Source organism: Cupressus sempervirens, chromosome 1 (assembly GCF_028749045.1).
Source record: "Cupressus sempervirens isolate cs-2001-9-10 chromosome 1, ASM2874904v1, whole genome shotgun sequence".
In the NCBI taxonomy this organism is placed as follows: domain Eukaryota; kingdom Viridiplantae; phylum Streptophyta; class Pinopsida; order Cupressales; family Cupressaceae; genus Cupressus; species Cupressus sempervirens.
In genome coordinates this window covers 326,685,031-326,712,372 of record NC_143118.1, presented here as the reverse complement: position 1 = coordinate 326,712,372, position 27,342 = coordinate 326,685,031, and the positions used below count along the sequence as shown (strand labels likewise).

Here is a 27,342-nt window from a genome sequence, read left to right as displayed (position 1 = left end):
ATTTGTAGAAACATTAGATTCCAAATGTTGTACTTCATTAGCATTAACTACCTAGTTTTAGTCAAAGACAATGATTTGGCCTATTTGGGTTTGTTGGAGAGGCTTCGACTATGAAGATCTGCTACTTTTGGCTTCCTTAGTCATTGATAATATAGGGTATCTCATTATTCTATGATTGAATGTGGCCCTAGAAAATGGGTAGCGGTACTTCTAAAAAAATAGTTTCTTTGACTGTGCTTATGTTTGTATATGCTAGATGCTAGTTAAGCCTTTCTATTGCTAGTTACATTTTTTTTTTAAAGATGTACTGTCTAGTGCTTCTAATTGGTCAAAAATGAGAATGTTATGTAAGTTATACAATAATGACTCAGACATGGCCTATGTACATCTGTGGTTTGCATAGATCCAGTCTTGGTTTAAAAATGAGAATGTTACAAGGTATGCCGTAGGGATTCAAGCATGGCCCATGTTCATCTTCTATTGTTTATAGAAACCCACCAGGATTAATCCCGACTGATTATTTTTAATGTTTAATGTATCCTCTTGTTAGATGACCTTCACTTTAGATACCATGAATTTTCTTGTCTCTCCCATAGAATTCACTAACAACTTGTACTGGACATTGTCCATTGTCCATTGTCATACAACGCAACAAAAATTGGATGTGGTATATTACCCAATTCCATTTTCAACATTTGCACAACATTGCATGCCTCCCAGGGAATTGAACATGTTTCCATTATCAAAGCACAGATTTCAGATCATTTAATTTGATAATGTACTCGTCCTATTTTTCTAGATCATTTAATTTGATAATGTGCTCATCCTATTTGACAAATAAAAGATCATTTTATTCATTAGAAAAAATTGATTGTTCAAATTGAGCTGACAATTGGAATATTTTGAATGTTTCTCAAGCTTGAATAATTTTCTTATCCATGTTACAACCTATGTCATGGATGGAAGAATACACATAAATTGAGAATCTACAGGAAAAGTATGTCCCTTAATATGCTCTAGATCCGTATCTTAAACAAGTTGAATCAACAAATAAATAGTCCCTGAAAGAATTTGTAAGGAATGTCTGTACAACTTTGGGAATGTGTAACAAATTTGAAGATTGAAAAAGTGTGGCCATATATCTAAGGGTAGACTCATTGTAGTTTATCATGAAGTAGGGAAGAATTGCTAGAATAATTAAATACAATTTTGAGTATGGTACATACCCAAGTTACCATAGAACTATAGCAATCAATGAGCCTTCCTCATATACCATTCAGAATTTCCATGAATAACTTAAAGCACTGTAGCAAAATATACCAGAACCTAACTGGGAAATTGGAAAGTAAAGAATGATCTTTTTACCATCCTTTTTTTTTCGTGTCAAGTGGCATCTCAATTTCAATTCCCATACTCATATGTGATATTTTTATGGTCTTGTTCTTGCTTTTCTCTATCCTTGTAAAGATGATGATCCCTCTCACTATCTCCTGGGTACTGTTGTTGTTGTTGATGAGAAGAATAATGATGGTGATGATTTCCATGTCGATGTTTTTTGTCATGAGGAATATCCCTCTGTCTTTGCTGGTCTCGAATTCCATTATCACGCCTTTTGACAGGACTTCCTCCTTTCTCAAGTTCATGTGACCCTAGAGAGAGCTTGTTTGCCAATCTTGGCGAATGTGTCTGCTCATACATGTCTGGAAGCTCCCCTTCTTTTGCACAAAGGAATCCTTTTGACATCCCTCTCCTAGTGTCCTTCGACAGTATCCTCATCACAAGACATTGTTTTTTTCTCATGAAAGCTTTCTGTGTTTGATTTCTTTCTTTTTCGCCCATTCTCATTATGCTCCCTCTATTTCTTTGTAGGTTCTAAAGTTTCCTACTCTGCTTTGTATAATAATTTAACCCTCTCTTTCTTGTCCTTTGCTTTTTCAACTTTAGCAGTAGCTTCAATACCACTTTCCAGTTCTCTTTCAATGAGATCTTCCACATCTACTAGATCAAACTTTCCTTTTATAGGATGTGGATCCATTCCCTCTTCGCATGACTTTCACCTTTTTTCTAAGGTTGCCTTGACTTTGTCTTTATTAACTTCTCCTAAGCCAATCCATGTTTTCTTCCCTTTACTATCCTCACATGCAAACTTCTGTCCACTGTCATTTCGTGTTCTATTATTCTCCTCTTCTTCCACAATCATCCTTGAACTTGCTAGCTCCTTTATTTCATTTTCCATTGGAGTGCCAGTTTCCTTCTCAACAAAATGTTCCATTCTTCTATTATTATGTTTGTTAGTGGTATCATCAAATTTACCTTGTCCTCCATCATTGGCAAGTAGATCTGAATCCTGATGTGAATCGTCATTCAACCACTCATCTTTGAAACAATCCTTCATATCATTGGTCCTTGTACTATTTCCACTTGTGCCATAAGTTACTTCACAATCTGTGGGTCCAAAAGTAGCATTTTGTTTCATATGAGAAGCACCCCCATTTTTTGCAGTATTTACACTATTTCTAACATCTACACTTGGTACATGGCTTGCATCCATTGCAAGTGTTGTTAAAGGTTGACCTGGAGAACCACATTTAGGAACCTAAGAATAGCCATTTTTGGAAGGAACAACTTCAACACATGACTGTGAGTGCCCAAAATTTTGGTGGTTGTTTATACTAGAACTTCCACCTATCTCGCTTCCATGTGCAGCAGGAACAACCTTGTTTTGCTCGTATAACTCAAGCATTTGGTTGCTGATTTATGTAACCACATAAATAACACAACAATAATATAAAGTTAAATTTCCATATGAATAGATAGCCTTAATTTGTAGAATGAAACATAATGCAAGTCACTATATAATAACAAGCTTCGGATACATAAAGTTGAAAAATAAGAGCACATAAATATAGCATCAAGATTCAAATATTGAAGGTAAACATTTGACATCATATAATATTTAATAAATACAATCTCACTAGTGAAAGAAAACTTTAATACTTGTGTATTAAAAGGAAAAAGGAAAAGACAAACAACATAAAACTAAAAACTTAAAAAGCAATCCTGAAGGGCCCACATAAGATTGTTATTGCAAAGTGTAAACCTTCCAATTGTAGTGGAGTCACATCAAACTCCGTCTTTTGCTATTGTTATGTATATACCTGGGTATTATTCCCAGCCACAGAAACTGATCTATAAGCTCAATTATAGTGTGGATTATCAATCTATTTTAATGGAATTTGCCTTTTATTGTTTTAGTACTTCAAAGTGTGAATATCCATATTATTGGTTTGTTTCCTTTCCAAGTCTTACCCATTTTCCCACAGCTTGTCAACCTGCCAACTGAAAAGTTCCAGGCTGCACTTGCACGGATTCTTCGAGTACTTAGCACCAATGTGATATTAAGACTAGTTAAATAAATTTTTTTGGGCTATCTGTTTGATTGGCATGTCAATGTATGTATTACATACAGATTTATACAAATTTAGCCTCTGCTAAGATGTTGGATATGCAACATAAAGCTTCACAGTTGATAAGTATCTCATCAATGTTGTGATTTCTGAATGCACTCTCTGGCTTCATCCTATTTTGGGTTTCTTCAAAGGCCATATCAATATTTCCCTATCTTTTACTTATTTGTGATTTTGAGGAATCCAATATGTTCATTAAATAAACTATGGAAGGTAAATTGTGACAATGAAATTTGATCGATCTTTCTAGGTTATTCTTGTCAACTTTTATTCTTGTCAAATTCATTTTTCTTCAAATTTTTCCTTTTCCTCTCATTCATTCTCCTCATCTTTATTAATATGGAAATCTAAATTAAATCTATATACATGTTTATAGGGTGTTCGATGGATCCTACTACTGATAAAAGAGTTTACGAAAGCATTGTTAGGAAGTTCAGGCTCTTGTGTGTACTTGCAGTTTTGCTTGCAGCCCAAGCAGTACTCACAGTAACATCTTACGAAGATGCTAAAAGACAACGACGCAAGCGAAGAAGAGCTGCTTGTCCTTTTTTTAAACATATTATATATTCTAATGACACAGATTGCCATGACCAAATACACATGACTAGAGGAGCTTTCTTCAAACTCACCAATATTCTAAGGGAGAGAAGGACCATTAAAGATAGAATAAACATGAAATTGGAAGAACAACTAGTCATGTTCCTGCATACCCTTGGCCACAATCTAAGGAATCGTAAGATTGGCCATAACTTTGGTCACTCAGTAGAGACTGTGAGTCGTCACTTCCACAAGGTCTTAAAGGCAATCATATTGCTCCATGGCAATTACTTTTTGCCTCCTTCTCTAACTACCCCTCCAAAAATTCTTGGGAAGGACTGTTTTGATTCGTTCTTCAAGGTAAATCTCTTGGATTCATGTTCTTTCTTGCTTGAGTGTATTGTTACATATTTGACTATAATATTTTTAATGTTCTAGTATTGTGTTGGAGCAATTGATGGGACCCATATACCAGTTACCATTGATGTGGACAACCAAGCAAAATACAACGACAGAAAAGGCAACTTGTCACAAAATGTAATGGGTGTTTGTTCCTTTGACTACAAGTTTCAATATGTTCTTGCTAGTTGGGAAGGTTCAGCTGCAGATAGTCATGTTCTTGCTTCAGCTCTATCAAGAGTAGATTCACTAATAGTCCCCCCTGGTATATTTGATCATATTTCTAATGATTATATAGTCATTATTGTAAACCATAGTGTTTATGTTATTTCAATCATAATACTTATTGTTCTTTTGTATAGGAAAATTCTATTTAGTTGATGTCAGCTATCCAAATGTTCCTGGATTTCTCGCCCCTTATTAGTGTACGCAATAACACCTAAAAGAGTTTTCCAGAGCACACTCGATCAACAATGCCCACGAGCTATTTAACCACTGACACTCCTCTCTTAGGAATGTGATTGAGTGCACATTTGGTATTTTGAAGCAACATTTTCCTATCTCGAGGCATGTGACATCTTATAGTATCACAACTCAAACAAAGATCATGTTAGCATGTTGCATACTACACAATTTCATTACAATAGAGGACAATGTTCCACACGAAGTGGAAACTGAAGAGGACGTTGATCATGGAGGGATAAATGTCCTAATTCTTGAGACTTTTGGGATGACTCAACAAGATAGAGATGATTGGGAAATTTTTGAGATGAACTAGCAGAAAAGATGTGGGAGGACTATAGATCTCAACATTAGTTGATCGTTTTACTTGCATTGATACATTCTATTTCAATTTTGAATAGCTAGATACTGCAGATTTTTTATACCTATTTATTTCAATACAAATCAATACTTTTTGTTAATCTTTGATAAGATCAAAGAGATTTTCTTTCATATTTACACAAATGCCTTGGTCTGGACACAATCACTTTATTTGTTTTCCAAGGCACCATACTTTCAACTTCCATGCTTTCATGAGAATGTGGCACTTGAATATTTAGCAAATCCATAGCAAACATATGCTTTGCCATTTTATTGGGATCACATGGATTCTTTTGCTTTAGTCTATGTAAAGAATTCTGAATTATGGGTATTGTTTTGCTTTGATCAATGTAAATTTTTGAACTTCGGTAAAGGGACTGGATCACCCCTGCTCTTCAATTCTTTAATTTATTATCCATGAATTTGCTCTGCTGGCCATATTTATTCAAATTTTTTTTTACTACTTCAGGTTCTGTAATAAGATTTTTTGTGTAATTTGACAACAATACAAATCTATATTAATTTTGTTGTTATTCTTTCACATCTTTATGAACTGGCCAACCATCAGAATCATGAACTGCTAAGTGGCGTAGTGGTCTTATTGGTTTTCTTACTCTGCTTGTTTCAAGGGAACAACTCATAGAGATGTTACTGCCCATCCTTAATACCATGTTAATATCCTTCAAGGATCTAATCACTTCCCTATGCCTATTCCTTGTTTCTCTGTAACTTGTGTGTGTGTGTAAATATTTCCCACAAGCTATTTAGATCATAGGTCTCATACTATTGAACCATCCTAACCAGAAGTATTCATAAATCAACCTAGAGAATGCTAACAACATGAATATTTTGTTTGCTTCTTGACATTATTTAATTGCAAATATTAAGTACAAATATAATATGGCTCAGTGCCCAACACAAAGATCTGAGTTCTAGAATGCCTTTTGGCAATCTGCAAATGATTAAAAATTGCTCTGGATGTCCTGCACCAGTGCACAATATCCATTGTTCCAGCTCATGAGAGCTTTCTTCCTTAAGGCTGCAATATATCTAAACTTGAGGGCTATGTCCTCAATTCTCAGGTTGTTGTAGCTGTCTTCCTCTCACCTATAGCTAAAGATAAAGCTTGTTTCAGTTCTCAATTTCAAAATATGTCCTCTTTCTACATTGAACACTCCTTTAAATCTCAAACTACATGGAAATCAGTTCCATAATGGGTGGTTATAACTGACAATAGCTCCCTCTTAATCTGCCGAGGTGACTGGCAAGAGAATGTAAACCAACTCCCACATAATTGGATGAGATAACTAACAACTAACTGGAATAAACATGCCTTACTCTGGCAGAAGACTTACTGAAGGCTTAATCTTGATCTGATCCATTTCTTGACAGAATTCCTATTATTTTAGTTGAAGACAGAAGAATTAGTCCTGATCCGACTTAATTGCTAACATAACCTTCATTCCCTAGCTACATTCTAACAGAAATCACATACATCACTTAGATTAAGAAAGGTACATTATACCTTCTCTTAAATTAAGTTGTTTTGTTCATTAAAAATCTTGCCATTGGTTTTCTCCATTTTTTCATTTCACCTTCTTTTGGTTCTCTACTTTCTGGTTTAAAAGGGATGTGGATCTCTTTAGACATTGGCTTGCACCTTTCCTTAGTTATTATGAGATTTTTTGGCCCTGTTTATTTATGTATAACTATGTATAAGCTACTCTTCCTTTTAGCATAGAAATGATAAATACTAAATATGGGAAAATTTGAGAATGCATACAGATTTGGGTTTAATAGCAGTGCATGATTTGATTGCATTATTATATGATTTGAACTTGGTCCATTCAGAGGATTTATGCACATTGCTTGACTGCCCTATTTTGCTCTCCACATTCATAGGATCTCCAACTTGTCTCAGTAGTCTTTCTTCTATAACTGATGAAGTATATATTATTCAATTATATATTTTGAGAGTTGAATAATATGAAGAAAAAATTCCCAACAATTATTACTTACTTTAAGATTGACTAAATGGAAACAATATTCTAGGAAAATTTGTTTAATGGAATAAATGGGCTTACAAACATAGGTTTTAGAATAAATGGGCTAACTACCACACAACAGTAGCGTATAACATATCTGTTCTATTCAACTTCATCATTATGTAGGCAATCCTCCAAGAAGCTACTTAGCTAAGAGGTGTAAAGATTTGGGAAATTCTGAAAATGATCCACATGGGGTGATAGTTCAAAATTGCAAGTCCTCACTTTGTGCTTTACTTTCTTTTGCTTTTCAAATAAACACTTCCATAGATTTTGTGCACTTTTATATAATGTGATTTTTAGTGATTGTTGACAATATATAATGTGCACTTTTATTTTATGGATATTTTCCAGCAATATAACAATTGCCTATTGCAGCAATATGTCGTTCACAAATCTGTTGATGAGCATACATGAGGAGGTTAATATGCCCCCCGTTGCCACCCTTGTTGCCACACCTGTTTCTACTCCAACTTTGTGTATAAATCCAAAATTTGTATGAACTAAAGAAATGGAGAGAAAATTGTTGGATTTTCTCCTTGAGCAAGTCAACCTAGGAAGGAAAGGTGAAGGAGATTTTCATAGAGAAGCATGGAGTGCTATCGAGAGGAGATTCAATCAAGAGTTGAAATTGAACCTTGGAAAGGAAATTTTCAGAAATAAGTTGAAAACATGGAAGACGGGGTATAGAATAATGAAGGAGTTACAAAATACTAGTGGCTTTGCTTGGAATGAGGTAACTCAATGTGTGGATGCTGAGGATAGCGTTTGGGATGAACTTCTGAAGGTGATGTCCTCTTCAAAGTTTTTTTCAATACTTATGTCATAAAAAAATCTAATTATTTAATTTTGGCAACATGTATAGAGAAAAGAATTTAGAACTGCAAAAGTGCATAGGAGGTAGCCATTCAACTATTTTAATGATCTAGCTGTCATAGTGGGAAATGACATGGTGAAAGGAAGTTTAGCTGGAACACCACAAGATGTTGAAGATGGTAACCTTTATGATGATGCTGTTGATCTAGATGATGATGATGATTTGAATATGCCTGTGAAAAATGTTGCTGATTTAGATGAAGATTTCCTTTAGTCAAATCAGTCCACTGCATCCGCTAGAAGCATTCCTTCAACACCAACGACAAGGAGGCCGAAGAAGAGGAAGGCAAGCATGGCCGCTTCTTTGGATGTTATATCTGAAAGCATCCATGAGATACGGGAGGGAATCAAATAGTCACACACCATCAGATTTGATAAAGAGGATACTAAAAAAGAAGCTGTAGATTTGTTTGCTACCTTGAAAGCCATCCCTGAAATCAATCAACAAACTATGACTATCGTATTTGATAATTTTATGCAAGAACCAAAAAGAGCTATTTGGTTCTTAGAGATGGATGACACAATGAGGGAAGATTATATTAGATATAAATTTGGAGGATTGTAATATTCTTAGGAATGAGGAAAATAGTATTTTATATTATCTCCAGTCTTGTTTAGAACTATTTAGCACTCTATATTGAGTGTTCACATTTTGTTGAGCACTGTGGTAATGTTTATTAGTCATACGTGTATGCTATTATCCGCCATACTTGTCAAATTCCTAGAACTTATTTTCATTTTTTGCCCATTATATTATGGGTGTGACTTTTCAAACATAAAAAAGTGTCTCTCCATTTAATTAATAGTTGTTAAAACTTCATTGATTAATCCACTTTAACAATTATTATTTGCCTCTTAATTTTATCAAACCTCATGCCATTAAATTGTCATTGCTTAGAATATTTATGATGTGTGGCTTTTATAGATATCAAAGGTGACTTTTATCTATAATTTTGGTACACATTTTACTTATAGTTTACATAATTTTCTAGAGTTTTAATTTTTTTTATCTCTATAAAATTTGCTGGTTTGTAGCACCTTGCTTTTCTTGAAATAGCTAACCTGAGCATCTTTGATCTATGCCATACTAGAAGGTAGGTATACAAACTAAAAATTCCATGGTTATAATTGCAAAACACAAATAGCTAGACTGAGGGTACCCTAAGTGCTAATGTCCACATAGTGAAAGGTAGGTTTGTTCTGGGCATGCACGTTTCTAAACAGATAACTATTTTCAGCCATGTTGACAGCAGGAACCATCACAAATCAAACATATTTCAATTTGCAACAAATCAATAATAATATATAACGAAAAGTAGTGGTTGAAAGGTTGAAATTGGCAATGTCAATCAAAAACCAACTATCTAGGTGGATTAAGTGTTGTTTGCTTCAAGTTTGGACAAAAAGTTTGCAAGGTGCTGGAAACGAAAGGCTCACACTCAGAATTTTACTGGTTTCTTTCCATTCTCAACATCCTTAATGTTTTCAATTACCTTTTTTAAGGTGTTTGTTGTTATGTGATGGTCATTTAGAAATAGTTATGTCATTTGAAGGTTATATTATAGTAGAAACTTGAGAGGAACATGATACTTTCTATGGATCATTCTTGTTTGCATATAATTTGATTTTATATGAATTGTTTTTCAAATTCTAAGTCAAGCTCTTATTTGATTTGCAAATGTGGTTTATGTGAATTTTGTACATCTCCACTTCACTAATCACACTTTTGGCCTTTTCCATTGGTAGTTATACAATGAATTGCATAAATGATAATTTGGATTGATTACTTTTCCTCTTCTTGATGATAGATTGCTCAGTGTGATCTTGAAATCCTGATGTAGAAATCCTGATTGCCTATGTTGATTCATAAGTAATCTTTATCTTAAAATGGAGGGTTAAAAACTAATACTAATTAAGAACCTTTTATCCAATATGTGCATTTATCTCTCCAACTGATAATGAAGATTACTTTTGGTTTCATTGGTTTCATTGTATATATTTACAGGTTTAAAACTAACTAATTTTTAATAAAAGTGAGTTTTTGTTTTGCAGTTACCTTTGTAGATGTAGGCAGTATAGCTCTTAATCTTGAATACAAAAAGTTCAAATTCCTCTCTCTTCTACCTTTCAGGATAATCTGGTTGAGAAGTTTTTTGTATAGCAAGAGTTTTATTTTTTTGTTTGGCGAGCATTGAATTTTGGATTAAGTTAACACTCTATGAGTATTGCTTGTCCATCTTCCTACACAACAGCATCCACAATTGGATAATTACATATAATATTTTACTTGAATAGTCATTTGTTCTAATCAGCCTCAATCCCATAAGGCACGTGGATTTTGTATTGCTGCGTTAAATGGTCTTAGAACATATCACAGTTTATGTACTCGTTTAGAATCTTAGATGATTGTTCTCACTGATGTTCAGCTCAACAATTAATGATTTTTTTGTTTGACTCTCTTGGTTTCTTTTGTTATGCACTCCAATCTGAATGTGTTCTTAGATGATTGTTCTCACTCGGATTATGCGGAGCTAATTGAATGTTTCATTTCATTTGTATTTGTTTGTATTTTATACAGGTTTGATGGATTTAAATTTGCTAGTGTGTGAGTGTGGTGCTGGCGCAGTAGTGAAGACCTCACATACTAAGGATAATCCAGAACATAAGTTTTATTCTTGTCCAAATTCAAGAAAGGTTATTACTAATTTTTGTTGTATGAACTTACATTTTTGTACCAACTAATTGTTCTGGACACTACTAATTTAGAATTTGTATTGTAGGGGGATGGTGGTTGTAATTTCTTCCAATGGGTCAATCAGGTCCCCCCAACATTTGTCGTATCCAAATCCGTAGCACATGAAAAAACTAAGTGCAAGTTGTGCAGGATCCAAGAGAGTGAAAACATGTTTCTTTGAGGCATGTTGGGAATTATTATTGTTTCAATCGTTCTAGTCTTTTGGGACCATATGCGTAAATGCAGTTAAAAGCCAAAGCAACTATTGTAATTTATTTTATGATTTTGAATAGAAATGGTGGACATATTTAATAATGATTTGACTATTTTATTGTTTGGAACTTGTTTTTGATCGTATTGTGGGGACTAATTCTATTAAAATGATGAATAAATTATACTAGTTTCATTACTATTTCAATTGATTGACTAATTAAAAAAAATAATTCCATATTTAAACTTGTTTCTTCATGTTTCCTTATTAAGAATTTGTTACATTGGAAAGAATGATTTTTTATTTAATGGAGGATTTTATTTTTCATAAGGATGAAAAAGGTTTCACGTTGAATTTAATGGAACAATGGCGTTTTTAAAAATATTTTATTAATAGAAGAATTTGGTTAAGGATTTCATTGTTTTAATATAATTACTTATTAAAATGCGTTAATGAAGTTTGAATCTTACTTACAAAAATTATGACGACCAATGATCTTTCAAAAAATCATTTTGACACTTTATTTATTAGCTTAATAATATTTATTATATTATAGGTTGTGCACAAATGATAGGCAACGTCTATGCAGCTGACCAAATCTACCATTTGTTATTATTTAAAATTACAATAGAAGTGTTCTGGTAATTTAAAAATAATTTAAAAATGATATTAACCAACCATTCCGTCAGCTAGATAGCCATTTCGCAAATGATAAAGCCATAAGGTTCTCATGTTAGAGAGTATACATGATCTTTGTGACTTAAAAAATGTAAAAATTGAAAAACATAAAAAATAAATAAATTTTAAAAGTAATTTAACTCATTCAAATGTATAATTAAAAAAATATTAAATAACAATAAAAAAAACCTTATTCCAATTCTGCTATTACACAACCAAACATAGATTATACATATTCCCTATCAAATTCTCGGTGAACCAAACAAAAAAAAGGAATACGTATTCCATTTTCCGCTCTTACACAACCAAACATAGATTATACATATTCCCTATCAAATTCTCGATGAACCAAACAAAAAAAAAATAATACGTATTCCATTTTCCACTATTACACAACCAAACATAGATTATACATATTTCCTATCAAATTATCGGTGAACCAAACAAAAAAAAAGGAATACGTGTTCCATTTTTGAATTCCCGGAATAAGATATTCCTGTATTCCTATCCGTTTGCCAAACGAGCCCTAAAGGACCCAGTGAAAAAATTTCAGATTAAGGTTGTGATTTCAATCCATCCCACGGTTATTTTCTCTGTCTAAAATAACTGAGATGATCTGTGATTTGGAGGGTAAGTCGGATCTTTGCTTTATTGGCGTATGCTCCAGGACACAACTTCATCTTAATCCCTCATTCACTGAACGATTCAACTATGCTTCATACTCGGCCTCTACGTTGGTGAAGTTGGAGCTTTGTTTCAGTGTCCATTCTGGAAAAGTTTTGGTCGTGATTGATGCTCCGACTTTGCCATCATGAAAGACTCCCATAATCAGACCAAATTCTTTCCATAACATTCTACGTGCCTTAACGGGTTTGATCGCGTATATAAAATGAAAATCATAACCGTAAGTAAAGAAGACAAATCTGCAATTCATAACAATGAATCCTGAAAGCAACATAGACAACCCTGTGGCTTGGCATCGCGAGTCTTAGATGAATTCTAGAAATCCCCTGTGAGTGCTCTATTTCAATCTTTTCTACTCAAACCTATCGGCTGTACACTTGAACCCTGACCGGGTGCAAGCGCTAGTTATTGTTATTAGCCGTTAGCCACCGGAAATTCCTCACGCTGCTGCTTTCGGAGCTGCCGGTATTTTCTCACCTCCACCGCCGGCAAGTGCATGCCGCAGCCCTGGTTACAACTGTGGCGAGTGACCGAGCAGTGTAAATGGACAGTTAGCTGCTTCCCAGTCAGACGGGAGTCCACGAGTCTGTCATTGGGGTAAACGCTGGATTACCCGGAATTATCCGCACCGCACCGCCTCTGCAATTACGGCAAATCAACCGCCCAAGCCTGCTATAAATTCGCCAAATGTGGGGCTGCCGTAAGGGATCGCTTGTCTGGTAGCTATTGAACGGGTATGTTCCTCTCATCATTGATTTTCAGTCTGTTTGAATGAGTCTGTCTTTTCAATAACTCTTCTGATTAGGTTTGCCAGCGTGGTAATACGCCATTCCTACATACTCATCTCTTTTGCTGGGGTTTCGATTTACTGAAAGCATGATAGCTTAAAGCGATAAGGGTTAGAATGATTTTTTATCAATTGTTATCAATTGTTATCATTTGTTATTCTGAGTTTGCGTGTTTGTCTTTTGTTGAGAGCGGGTGTATTTTGACACCTGATCCTAAAGCATTTCCTTGAAGTGCATAATAGAGCCCTTGCCATCCTCGTCGGAATTCTGTACTCGTTTACCCTCTTGGGAACCTCTCCACCAGGGCATGCCCAGAAACATTGGATATAGCTTAGCGGTTAGAAGCCTTCGCAGATCTTTTCGGCTAAGCTACACTCAAGGTTAAGAATACGGATGTGTAGCCTTCGACACAAACTAATTGAGAAGTATTGAGATCTTAGGACTTGTGATTTTTCTTAAACTGAAACCAAGAAGTCTTGGTTGGCAGGATATAGTGCAAGCCACTTCTTTTTCATTGAAGCCTAATATTCTGAAAAAAGACAGATAGGTATCTGCGAATGGTATTCCTCAGCTGTTCCGGAAAAATCAAGTATTACGCCATAGTTGGTGAGTATATATATTAATTGAAGGCTTTCACTCAACAGTCTAACGGTTAAACTTTTACCTATCCCAATACCTTGGGTAAATTCCCTATCATTTAATATTAAATTGTATTTGATTGGATCGCGCGATGAAAGATTTATTGGTGCCAAACTGCGACCTCTGTTTTTGTTGCTCAGACTGATTTTAGCCCATTTACTTCTATCTTCATATGTAGCTTTGACCAGAAATAAGATAAAAACAATTTATTGGTTTCTTCTTGGAGCTTGAATGCGAGAGAAAAGTATTCTTCGCTGAATAGAAAATGAAGTTATTTTGTGCATTGCAGTGTCAAAGATATGTAAATATTATTTGCTTTGCACTGGTTTTTTATGACGGTTTGACAAAGCATTACTAGAATTACAATAGCTTCTTTTATTTTTAAAGAAAATTAGTGATTTAAAATGATCTGGACAGCTAACACACGAGTAAAAACTCAGACATTTTAAGGAGATTGTTTACCCTGAAAAATCAGTTTGACACGAGAAAAGAGAGGAATATTTGCTTATATGAATGGAGTCTGGTTGTAAGAAGCAACATGCTAAGACAAATCCACTTCTGTAATAAGTACAGTAACATCAGTGTTTGTATCTGATAACAGTGGTTCCAGTTGAATAAAATGCCAGTCCAGAATTGTGTGTCAGTACAGAGGAACTGGAGCCTTGGATAGAATGTCTCATTGTTGCTCATAGGTGCATCTAAAGTGGTAAGAAGCACACGTAAACATCACACATAGAAGCAAAGAGTCATATGAGGAGAGTTACAGTGTTTATCATTAAATTTAATAGAATTCTGTTTGTATGAAATTCAGCCTTTCACTGTTTAGTTAAAGAAAATACGAATTCCAGCAACTGCTGCATATGCGTGCATGCTCGTGCATACTGGTTTCAAAAGTAGGATTTTTTTACTATGAAATCTCTTTAAATATACAGTGGTATGTTCTATGCTAATCAATCTTAATCTACATTTGAAATAGGTCAAATTAATTCCAAATATTGTAATTTCTTCACTGCAGATCCCTGTTTGGCCTTTCAATGTGGATTAGTGTTGACTTTGAATTGAATGAATGATCCTTTCTAAGAGAAAATCCTTTTGAATCCAAGAAAAATTTATATTGGAATGCATATACATTTAGAAACAGCAACCTCTTGTGATGTTTTACACAAAACAGTAGCATTACCACAATCAATTATATTAGAAATGTATGCAAGACACGGAAGCGTGGAACAAAACCAGATTGTTGTGTAGATTTGAAAGGTTATATTAATTCAACAGGACCATAAACATAGACAATAGCACTGCAAACACTAAGCTTATCTTGAAATAGCCATATATGTGGTTGAATGCCTCTTCTAAATCAAACAACATGAAGTTATTTTACATCTCAAATCGATAATCACTTATTGGGTTAGATGAAGATCAAGATGGATATCCCATGTAATACTGATATTTATTAAGGGAGCCATAAATCTGAAGGATACTGCTAATGGTTTCTCCAATGAGACATTCAAAATCATATGGAATGCAGTGATTCCAGTACATTCATAAATGGATGACAGGGCTTTAGAAACATTCAGGCAAATGCAATTGGCAGCCATTGAGCCAAGCTCCACAACTGGTCCTTGCAGAGAGATTGGTTTTACTTGGGGAGGCCACAACCAACCTTGCCAAATTCAGGAATCCTTTATAGGGGGTAGAATCAGGAAGGGAACTGAATGTGAGCCAACTAAACCTTGAAGGAAATTAGGGAAAATTCAATGACTAACTGCAAGCTCATTTGATGGATAGAAGCTAAAAGCAATCCAAGATTTAGTTACGACATTTCCAAACTTCAAAATGACTCATATATATAAAGAGGGAAATGGTTCGAAATGACCTTAATATGCTGGAATCAGGAGGGGAGGCTTTTGATGATTACTTAATGCCACTCAAGGTGATATAAAAAATTGCATGACATGTAATGAGACCACATTGATTACAGCCTTGCACGAGTGCTTTGAGAAAACAAGGGACACTGCTTGCAATCATTATATGGGAAGGAATTAATGTTGAAGTAGAAACAACTGTGAAAGAAAAATGCTCATCTCCTCGCTGGCATAAACCTGAGCACGAACTAACATAAGTTGTCCATAACAGATATGTTGGGGTTGCGATTCCATTCACTCCTTATTTTTAGCGAAATGTTACAGACCTAAAGTACACAAAAAGCATTGTATTAAGCCCAAAAGAAAACAGCCCCAACATTGTTTGTTGTTTTGGGACGTGGATTTCACAAACAAACAACTTCCACTTTAGCTTGACATGAATTAATAGTTCAGACAATGTTCTGATTTTTTGTCTTATGCTTTTTAATACAGTTTTAAAATCAGTAAAATGGAGAGGGGCTTCTGGATGACTACGTCTTACACCCGTGCCCACAATTGTACTGAAGACTTCGTGTGTACACAAGCTGACCACATCTCCAGAGATAGAAATAGGCCGACTCTTCCAAGGATATTTCCCGATAAAAGAAATATGAGTGATTTGGAATGGACCAAAGCCATGATATAGCCTCTAGAACAACTGCACACTATCTTCTTCAATATGATATTGCCTACGTTCTGTTTGTATTTTTGTTGTCGAACAACACTAATGTGTACTATCAGTGACTCGACGATCACTGGTACTTGCTATCTGCAATATGTACATACTCGAGAACCCTAGCTGACAATGTTAGCTTCACATCTCAAATATTAAACTGTTCAGTTCATTGAATTTCTGGTGTATCTGTTTGTATTGTTGTTGTCAAACAGCACTAATGTCTAGCATTATTGACTGGAAGATGACTGATACTTGCTATCTGTAATATGTACATACTTGAGAACCCTAGCTGGCCGTGTTAGCTTCATAACTCAAATATTGAATTGTTCGGTTGATTGAATTTCCACTGTATTACACTATCTTACACAATCTTGTAAACAGGTCCCATGCTTTTATTTTGGTTCTTCCAGCGTAACCATTGTCAGGTACATCATTCCTTATGGAATGATTACTTTAGTGTCATGTGTAGTCCAGAAACACATGCATGGCTGTTGGCTTTTACCCCTGCATATGTGCTACTGTCATAATTTATTCAATATAATATTACAATCACACGATTTTATTGTATGCATTAAATTAGCAACGTAAGGCTACATGGTTCTATTGTATGTGGTACAGACTTAGCGATGACTTAAGAACTTATCAAAAATAATCAAAGGGTGTTCTCTAGGAACACAATATTCATATTCATTCATGTTTTGAACTGTGTAGTTTAAACACTACCCCAAATAAATTACACTAGGAGGATAATCCTTGGAAATTACTGTCACTACTTTCATGAAATAAAGCTGATTATGTCTGTGCATTATTTACTGGTTCGCTGCTTATAGAAAATAGTGATAAATGAAGATGATTCAACATGTACAGCATATCAGATAAACCAATACTTGTAATCTCCTACCCAGACATGTTGAGACATAGGACTACTGTGACGGACGACTTCATCCAACACACAGATCTGTACAGTACTTATAATGATGGAAGGCACACCTCCATGCTTGCACGACAAGCGTTGGCTCAAAGGCGTTTGATTACACATTGACTACCATTACAAACACAATTTAGACCATACGTTTACAGACCCAAGTATTTCAGAATTGATCAGCTGCAGTGCCTGCAATCCAATGGACATACATTACCTTCCGAGCAAGATAATGTTTTGAACTATGTAGTTTAAACACTACCCCAAAGAAATTATACTAGAAGGATAATCCTCGGAAATTTTTGTCACTACTTTCATGAAATAAAGCTGATTATGTCCGTGCATTATTTACCAGTTTGCTGCTTTATAGAAAATAGTGATAAATGAAGATGATTCAACATGTATAGAATATCAGATAAACCAATACTTGTAGTCTGCTGCCCAGACATGTTGAGACGCAGGACATTGTGACTGACGACTTCATCCAACATGCAGATCTGTACAGTGCTTATAATGAAGGAAGACACAACTCCATGCTCGCACAACAAATGTTGGCGCAAAGGTGTTTGATTACATATCAACTACCATTACAACGCAATTTAGACCATATGTTTATAGACCCAATATTGCATCCTACCATGGGCAATTGGGGGCTACAACGTCGTAGATTTGAGCATCTCTATTGGTTTGATGAGCTGTACCCAATGTCTGAAGAATTTGTACGCCCCCAAGTTGAGCACCATGCGAGCTATCCCAACGTTGTCTTGTAAATAGATCAACTAAATAGGATGTGAGGGAAATCATCCTAATTAAGCTGATTCTTGGCATATGTTCAGCTCAGCTTATACATTAATTGGCTCTATAATATAGCGTTTTGAAGTACAATATGTTTATGTAATTATTGTACTACTTTGTCATAAGATAATGTTTATATCATTATTGCACTACTTTATTTTTGCTGTAAGATAATGTTTATCTAATTACTCTACTACTTTATTGTAAGATGTTTATGTAACTAAACCACTACTTTGCTGTACTAAACTAGAAGTTATGGTTGTAATCATCAATTACATCTTCTATGGATATATTATGCATAGGTAGAGGTGTAGCGACATTAACATAGAACTTTTATACTAGCTATAAGGTGGAAATTCTGTATCAGATGCAAGCTTAATAATTGACATACAATTCCCTGCAATATACATCATACCACCAACAAGTATACAGGCTGGAGAATAATATATATACATTCTCTGAAATTGCATCCTTATCAGATTGCTTAATGATCCAACGATGTTGTCCTTGTTTGGTCCCGTTTCCCCTAGGAGAACCCCTTTTATGTAGAGGGTGCAAGACCACCTCCTTCTGTGGTGATGTCCCCTCCAAACGCAGCATCCCTTCATGACATTGCTCCCCTTCCAAAATGTTGCCTTGCTTATCCACGAATCGCTGCATTGCATGCATAACATGATCATCGTTGCTTTCTTTGTTAGGTATCCAATTCTTGACATGGGCATTTAACATTTGGGAATCTTACAGCAGACTGGTTCTCACTAATTTGGTCACTTACTGATACTTGGACTTTTTAACTGATGAAGTTCAAATAGGCAGAGAAGAGGGGGGAAAAATACAAATCAAACTGTTTGTTGATAGATTATTTATAAAGTTGAGCTGTAGGATTATGACCAAATGGAAATGTCAAAAAATTGGGGTTTCGTTCATGGAACAGAATTTTACTAACCTCTTAATTTAGCATCTACTATTGAATCTTAATAACATTAACATCTATCTACTTTGGAACTTAGAATAATATTATATTAGGCATGGCTCTTAATTGTTCTAAAAGACCTACTTAAGTTAGAATTAAGCGGCTGCTGGCATTCCCTAAGTTTATTTTCTTAAGCTGTATAATTCTGGCTTTGGAATTGGTTAGGCATGCCTTTCTTATTCGGTCCTAACACAGTGTCCTTTTATGAACCTGTCCATCTCTTGGCATTTAGAACCACAACGCATCATCGTTGCTGCTAGTTAATGTATTTTCATCCCATCATAGTAAGAAATGCGGCCTCTTAATTGGGCTCCCAACCACCCCTTACTATTTCTTTGTTAGGTATCCAATTCTTTTCATGCGCATTTAACATTTTGAAATTTTATTGCAGACCGGTTCTCACTAATTTGGTCACTTACTTCTTGATATTTGGGCTTTCTAACTGGCGAAGTTTGAATAGGCAGAGAAGAGGGCGGAAATATACAAATCAAAGTGCTTGTTGATAGATTATTTATGAAGTTGACTTGTGGAAAGCTCTATTAATTTAGCATCTACTATTGTATCTTAATTACATTAAAATCTGTCTACTTTGGAGCTTAGAACAATACTATATTAGGCATGGCTGTTAATTGTTCTAAAGGACCTACTAAAGTTAGAACTAAATGGTTGCTGACATTTCCAAATTCTAAACGGTTGCTGGCATTTCCAAATTTTATTTGCTTAAGCTGTATAATTCTGGATTTGGAAATGGCAGTAGTTTGCTGCCTCTTCCAGTAATGAATCAGTTTGAATCATTGGTTTTGACTACGATGAAATTGTTTTATTTCCTATGTCTCCGTTTCTGTACTAAGTGTGAATGTGTACTATTTGGAATGCTAATTGGGTGTTCCTCTATCCCCCATCTTTCCTTTTCCACTGCTTGCAAGAACCAAATCTGCGGCTTTCGAGGATGACACTATGCTGGAGTTTAAGATCTAGCAAAGGACTGCAATGCGTGGAGAAAGTTTAATAATTGTATGTGGACGCAACAATGAAGATAAAGCAAATGCAAAGGGGAGTGGTGACACCATCTGTATATGACTGTATTTCCACTATGTGCCCTCTTCTGCAATCACCATCCATTGAATATTCATGAGGCTCATTAATAAGGTACTGAAGGAGTTTCTTGGTAAGTTTGTCATTGTTTACCTAGATGATATTTTGATCTTTAGCCAAAATACATTTTTGATAGGTGGCTACTAAATTTAATTGAAGACCTTTATCTTCTATCATCAAGTGGTTGTGTTGCAGATCATTGGTGGCAATACAAAGCTGATAACCTGGTGTTCAAATCGTCATTCACGTGGCCCATACAGTCATCAATTAGTAAAGTCTGCAACATGGTGAAAATGAAGACGCACACAATAGAAAATTTGTTGCAGAAGTTAACAGCAACAAAGACAGATTTGTCACATCATTGAGATTCCTAAAATCAAATGTGGCTCTGATACCATGTTGGTTTTCCAGGATCGCTGCAAATGTACTGAGCACTGCCATGTATGTGGTATCTGTTTTCCAACTGCAGCCTCCCCTTATATTTGTAAGAGAGTGAGATAATAGACATGTCCCTTCTTGGGACATGTCTGTTCATTATCATAATTAAACTTTTATATATATATATATATATATATATATATATATATATATACAAAACAATTGAACCCCAAAATGCCCGACGGAAACTCAGTTGCCAGGAAGGGTTTGTTGAGCCAAAAGCTTTGATACCATGCTAGAGCATCCAGGAAAACATTTTCCACACCAAAGTAAAACCTCTACAATGCAAAGAAGAATAAACATGAAGATGATATCTTATCGGGAGTGATTAAGTTGTATTAAGATTAAGATGATACGTAATGTACAAGCAACCAAATGTATATACGGGGTGTAGGGAGGTATGGGAACAATTTTCAACCAACTACCTCAACCGAAAAATAAAAAATGCAAAACATTATATTAGCAACTATACCATTAAATTTAAAATGCTGGTAAGTGCTTCATTAAGCTTAAACCTACACCAGCAATTCAAATAATTGGTATAAGATCAGGTACTAAAGTTAAATTGGTAGAGTAAGAAGCAAAAAATAACTGGAAGTCTTTTAAAAAGTCACAAATAGACAACAAATGGGATCTATAATTTAGAGAAGAAAAGTTTGGTGTGAGAAAATACTTCAAAATATAAGCTGGTGGAGTTGTTGGTTCAATCTCTGGTGAACCATATGTCATGGATGCGTATTTGTTTTGACCCATACAAGTGCTGAATTGCTTTTCTGGCCATGTCCATGGCCTTGTATTGTTTCTCCTTGGACTTTATTCCCAACTATCAACTCTAGAATGCTAACCAACAATTCTAGCGCACCTGAAACAAGAAAGTGAATGAAAAGCAAATAGAAAATTAAAGTGATTAACTATAAAAAAATTAAATTATTAAATTTTTACAAATCAACTATTTGTAACATTGTAATATCTTTTAACCGATCAAAAAAACATTGTGATATCTTTTAAAAAGGGAAACTTTGAGTAAAAAACTTACCTTGATGATCTTCCCTATGGTCTTGACAAATGTACCATAAAAAAGCTCTTCATATTGTTGCTTCAACCTTCCTAGAGTAAAGACCACAAACAATTTTTGCTCACAAACATGTGCTCGATCTTGAGCAATGTAGCTGCTATACATGACAAAGTAGTAAGAAACTTATCGGCAAAGCATGTTACCCTTGTGTGCACAAACTCCCTACCATTAGTATGCTCTCTCATGAGATTTTGGAGCCATGTGTTTTTGGTATTATTCTTACATCCTCCTTTGCATTCTTCACCCAACTATATTTCCCTATACCGTCAAAGAGTTGGGACTTTAGGGAGACATCAGTTGATTTCAAATGACCATCCTCTTGAGGTTACTAGAATTTTTAATGTCTCTTCTATAATTGGCATTTATCCACTTATCAACCAAAATGTTGCATTGTTTGTTTTTCCAAATCTGCTTTTGTTTCTCAACTAGTAATATTGGTTTTGGGCATCATAACTGGTTCAAAGGCATCGTGCATGTAGTAACTCGGTGTTTCCAATGAGCAATTTCAAGTAGATTAAATAGAATGCTATTGTAGTGCCAATATTTGGCCTAGGCCAATTTTTGCCTATGGGCCTTCTCTTATTGCTTCTAATTGGGCTTCTATAGAGAGGGTCTAGACGTTGATGTTATGGCATATCATAAGATGTCACCGACTCACCCCTCACAACATTGTCTTAGCTGAGTTTGGAGCTCACCCTCTTAAACTTGCCGTCATTTTTGACTTGATTTGGTTTCTTCATCGGCTTCATGGTTTTGTGGAGTCGGGGGTTGACCAACACAGATACTCTCATTTGGCATACTGTTCTTTTGTTGAGATTATGAGATTTGACACCTCTACTAGATCTCGTTGTTGGTACGTCCAGGCCACCTCATTGTTGGATTCGATTGGTATTTGAGATAGATCGTTTTCCTCCTTATCAGTTTTCACTTGATGCTCCTACTCATCTTCTCCCCTCACATTAGGAGTTGAACAAGCACGTTAGATAGGATATTTACAGACAGTACATTACCACTACCTGGAGTAATCCCCCGGGAGGTCTTCGACCTAGGATGGCCTTCTATGCTGAGTATTTTCTTGTGATTCAGGATGGTATTATTGCTCGCCTTGCTTATCTCTGTTAGTGCTGGAATCATGACTTACAGTTTTCTCTAGGCTCATTCAGGGTTGGTTCTCACTGCCTTCGGACTCAGACTGATCACCATATGGATCGGGTGGATCGGATATTTTAGTTGTGTACTTTAGCAGAGGTTGAGATGGAGATCTACTTCATTTTTTGATGTCCTCTTTACTATGAGATTAGAGGGAGATTTTACTGCCTTTTTAGAGACTGTTCTTCTCTTTCGATGTTCTTCAGATATATTGATCAACGGTGTCTTGCACATTATCTTCAGGAGACCACCCATCTTCGAGAGATTACCATGCAGTCTTTTATACTTTAGAGGTGTACTTTAGACCAGCTCATTACTGCCTTTTTCTCTCTCTTGTCTCCTCCTTGGGGCTTGAAAAGGCCTTCTAGTACTTCTCATTCTAGATCGGTTAGATGCTACACTAGTCTATACAGGCAGCGATGGTCCTACAACAGTTCTATACGGTAGTCTAAGACTATGGATCGTCCACGGGTTTACCCATCTATTACTGATTTCTTTGTGACAAGGAAGGACCCTTAGTCCTTACCTTGTCTTCTTTCTTGTTTTGTTCCTGGCTTTTGTTTCTTCTCAGTCACCATTTGGTGCTTCTGCTTTGGCTGGCTCTTCTGTTTTTATGCTCAGTCCCATAAACCTTGTTGGTTTTTTGTGGACATTAATATTATCTTATCTTATCTTGTAGTACCTTCCAATAAAAGTCACACATGAAAAGGGTTGGGAATTAGAATGGTGGTTGCCGAAACTAACTGATCCCCATACTTGTGGCCAATGGAAGAACCCTCCCCCACCTTCTCCCCCCGCCCCTCTCTCGTATCCTCCCTTTGTGATCAACCTTTTAGAACTGGGGAATGTGGGTGAGGCTCTTGTGGCCTTGGTGATTTTTTCAATGTTTATATCTCCTCTCATGTCCTTTATATAATAGTTGCATATACTATTCCCTTATTTGGACTTTTTGTTCTATGTTCCTGATAATGGTCTTCAAACTTGCCACTTTTTCTGTTTCTAGTCATGGATGCCACGTGTTTTTTCAAAAAATGGAAACCAAGCCTGTTAAAAGGGAAATAATGTTACATCCCAATTTTTGACTTAATTTGAAATATAGCCGTTGAGGTTCACATGAAGTCAGTTGACAGTTAAATTGATTATAATCCTGTGAAATGATAAGATGGTTAGTTAGTATAATTTCATGTGAAGATAACATGCTAGTTGATTATTTATCACAAATTCATGGAATTGAAAAGTCAGCTAGCTGATATGATTATTTATAACTTGTTATGATAATATGATTTAATTATGGAGAATTTCCTTGTAGGCACCATGTCGAAGGGGTGGAAGCATTGTCAGAAAAGAATTAGGCAGATGGGTTGAGGACCTAGTGACTTGAAACAGGATACATCTGTGGGACCCGCATGAGCTATTTAAATAAATAAATTGAGAAACATAAATAATTGGGTTAAAATATAAAACGTACCTCAAAGGATTTAATATGATCTTTCACCTTATTATTATAATAGATATATCTATATACGTACATATAGATATAAAAATGAGATGGCATCATTATATTATAATAATTTAATAAAGTGATGTCACCCCATTCATATTTACATGTACATATATAAATATAAGATTATAATAATATTCCAGGTATAATAACATTCAAATTTTTATAATATTCGAATTATAATCTTAATATTCTTTTCTTTTAACCAATTAACATTTGGCATGATAAATCGAATTAATAATTGGAATTCGACTGGATTTCTTTCTTTGAAACCGATGGAAGCTAAGAAGTCATGGCTAGTTCTTTATAAAGGAAGCCGTGAGGGAGAGACGGGATGACCATTCTCCTTGGTGCTCGAACTTCTTCCACCTTGCTACGTTTCAAATTTCCTTTGCTTCATAAAACAATTCGACCCTGCATTGAGGCGTTTACACCTTGGCATTGAATCAACGGCAAATTGCTATTAAAACGTTTGCAAAGGCCCTTGATTCGTCTGCAATCTACCATTAATAATTATCAATTTCCGACCCTGTTCAGTTTTGTGTGTTTCCAACTTAGTCGAGCAAGCATTTCCGGCTAGGGCACTGAGGATAAGTGCTAAAGAATGAGAGGGAGCCGATCAGATTGTGGCCTCCATTGTATGATTCTTGTCTTTGATTATTATTTATTGTTCTTGCAATAATATATAATGCTATGTCTGATATTATGATATAGTTACTGCAAATGGTGTCGTCTCTAAAGAGGCAATATATGCTTGCGACCTGCGAGTAGTCAATGCAGCTGTAGCTCATAAGAGTAGTTCCAATAAGGAATGGAATATATTATAAGAAATCTTCGATGGTCCTTGAGAGAATAAACTGATCGCGTTTATATAAATTGTGCATTTGCCAATGAATTGGTATAAGGATGAGACACGTCCTTTCATAATATTAAATTTGAATCTTTGATAGTGCCTTTTCGATTATGAATTGTTAACATCATAATCATTTGTTACTTGTAATATAATTCTTGCAAATAATAATTTACTTGACTTGGCCGCTTGATTTGGGTTTGGTCAATGATTTTATCATGTCATAAATGAGCATGATGCCATTGTGTTTGAGATCTGGTTGATATTATAGAATTAATTCTCTTTAAAATAGATTAGATCATGGCAAGTGATAACCAAGTAATCCATGGTATGGATTCATAAATCATTATGTCACTGGATATTAGAATTAAACAATCAATTCTGAAATCTTTAAAGAATATAATCATGTAATCATAGTTTGTGACAAGCCGAAATATATGTTAATTATGAAATAGTTGAGAATCAACAGAAAGAACCGGTTGTTCTGAGAATTCTGAACACCTGGGACTCACTCGATTGTGTAGCCAAGGAAATGGGTGATGAGATGAGAGAAAAGAATCCACACTAACATGAACAATATCAATTATGACATAACAATGTTTATCATTTTTAATAGGAATCATTTAAAAGCTCATGCATGAACATGTTTACCCTCTTGTTGTCAAGTCGAATGATGTGTTTAGATACTAGGATGCTCAATGGATGATAATATGATCTTTGTCTATTCCGGGTAGGAAGGGCATTTCTCGATAGAGATTGTGTGGGGATAAGTTATGGTCTGAGGTTGGGTGGTTAAGCCGTTGACAATGTTTCACCTCTTCCCAAGTTGTCGGACGTACCACAGACAAAGATAAACTTTACATTCAATTGTTTGTCGGAAACAGGTATTTTTACTTTTATGATGTAAATGCAAGACTAAGGTAAGATTAATTGAGTTTTATCATCGATACAGTTACTTTACATTTAGTTGCGAGAGAGATTTTTTGGATGGGTTGTTATATCAATCTTTCATTTATATGAATAATAAATATGAGCATATCTTCTAATCTTATGTTATTGCCATAGTTAAGCAATTGGAAGGAAATGAATGATACAATGGTTTCTGAAGCCCTAAATCATTTAGTGGTATCTGAAGCCCTAAATGATACAGTGGTATTTGAAGTCCTAATTGATTCAATGGTATCTGAAGCCCAAATTGATACAGTGGTATCTGATGCTCTAAATAATTCAGTGGTAACTGAAGCCCTAAGTGATACAATGATATCTGAAGCCCTAAATGATCCAATTTTAATCGATGCCCTAATTGATATAGTGGTATGTGATGCCCTAATTTTATATAGTGGTATTTGATAGTAATCGTCATTTGATTTTGATATAGCGATATTGAATGGTAGTCGTTATATGATATTGTTATAGTGGTATTTGTGGACTAATGTGGGTGATTGTAGAAGCATTGTTACAATGATTTATCGGTTCAAATTCCATGGTATGTAGATTTTAACTTCCATAGAAAATTCATTTATGGTATTTCAATTCTTAGTTAAGAAATTTTGTTTAACTGATTTTAACCGTCAATCTCTTTTATATGAACAAAATTGACTTTACTGACTTCCAATGAAATTGAAGTAATATCTGTATTTCTTTGAGTATGTTAGTTGTTAATTAAGACCTGGAAAAAGTGGTTGTTACAAATAACGTACAACAGCATTAATACTGTATCTCAAAATAAAATCATTATTAATGATATATCCTTGTTTAATTTTGATTTTTTTTAGTAACGGGCTTGTAAGCAAGCCAGCTATATGAATCTCTACAATCCTTCTATACGTCATCTTTGAAAGGCTGCAATTTGCTTCTGACTGATTTGCCTTGGAGGTACATGGAAAATCTAATAACTTGCCTCCAAACAATATTTTTCATTAGTTCATCTGGCTCAAGAATTTTCATTTATAACTTATGTGCAGCAGTTTTGAAGTTAGAATCTCTTCTGATACGGCTATACTAGGCTATTAATCTTGTGGTATATCCTCAAATTTTTTTTTATCTCCTGTAAGTGTGATTGATGATCAATCATTGCCACAAAC

The 27,342-nt window shown here is 35.0% G+C and overlaps 1 protein-coding gene and 1 pseudogene across 5 annotated transcripts in view; one reads left to right on the top strand and one right to left on the bottom strand.

Moving 5' to 3' along the window:
* Positions 1 to 1,401: 1,401 nt before the first annotated feature.
* Positions 1,402 to 13,202, bottom strand: LOC149577480 (uncharacterized; annotated as a pseudogene).
* Positions 12,236 to 27,342, top strand: part of MED31 (SOH1 family protein) — a 37,980-nt gene continuing 22,873 nt past the window's right edge. The window contains exons 1-2 of one of the 5 annotated variants that reach the window (XM_089824044.1): positions 12,241 to 13,187; positions 14,482 to 14,586. The gene's annotated coding sequence lies outside the window, so the exon portion shown is untranslated. Of the gene's footprint in view, positions 13,188 to 14,481; positions 14,587 to 18,051; positions 20,300 to 25,741; positions 27,134 to 27,342 lie in introns of those variants that run through there. The other 4 variants (XM_089824058.1, XM_089824038.1, XM_089824051.1 and 1 more) reach the window with 4 other exon arrangements.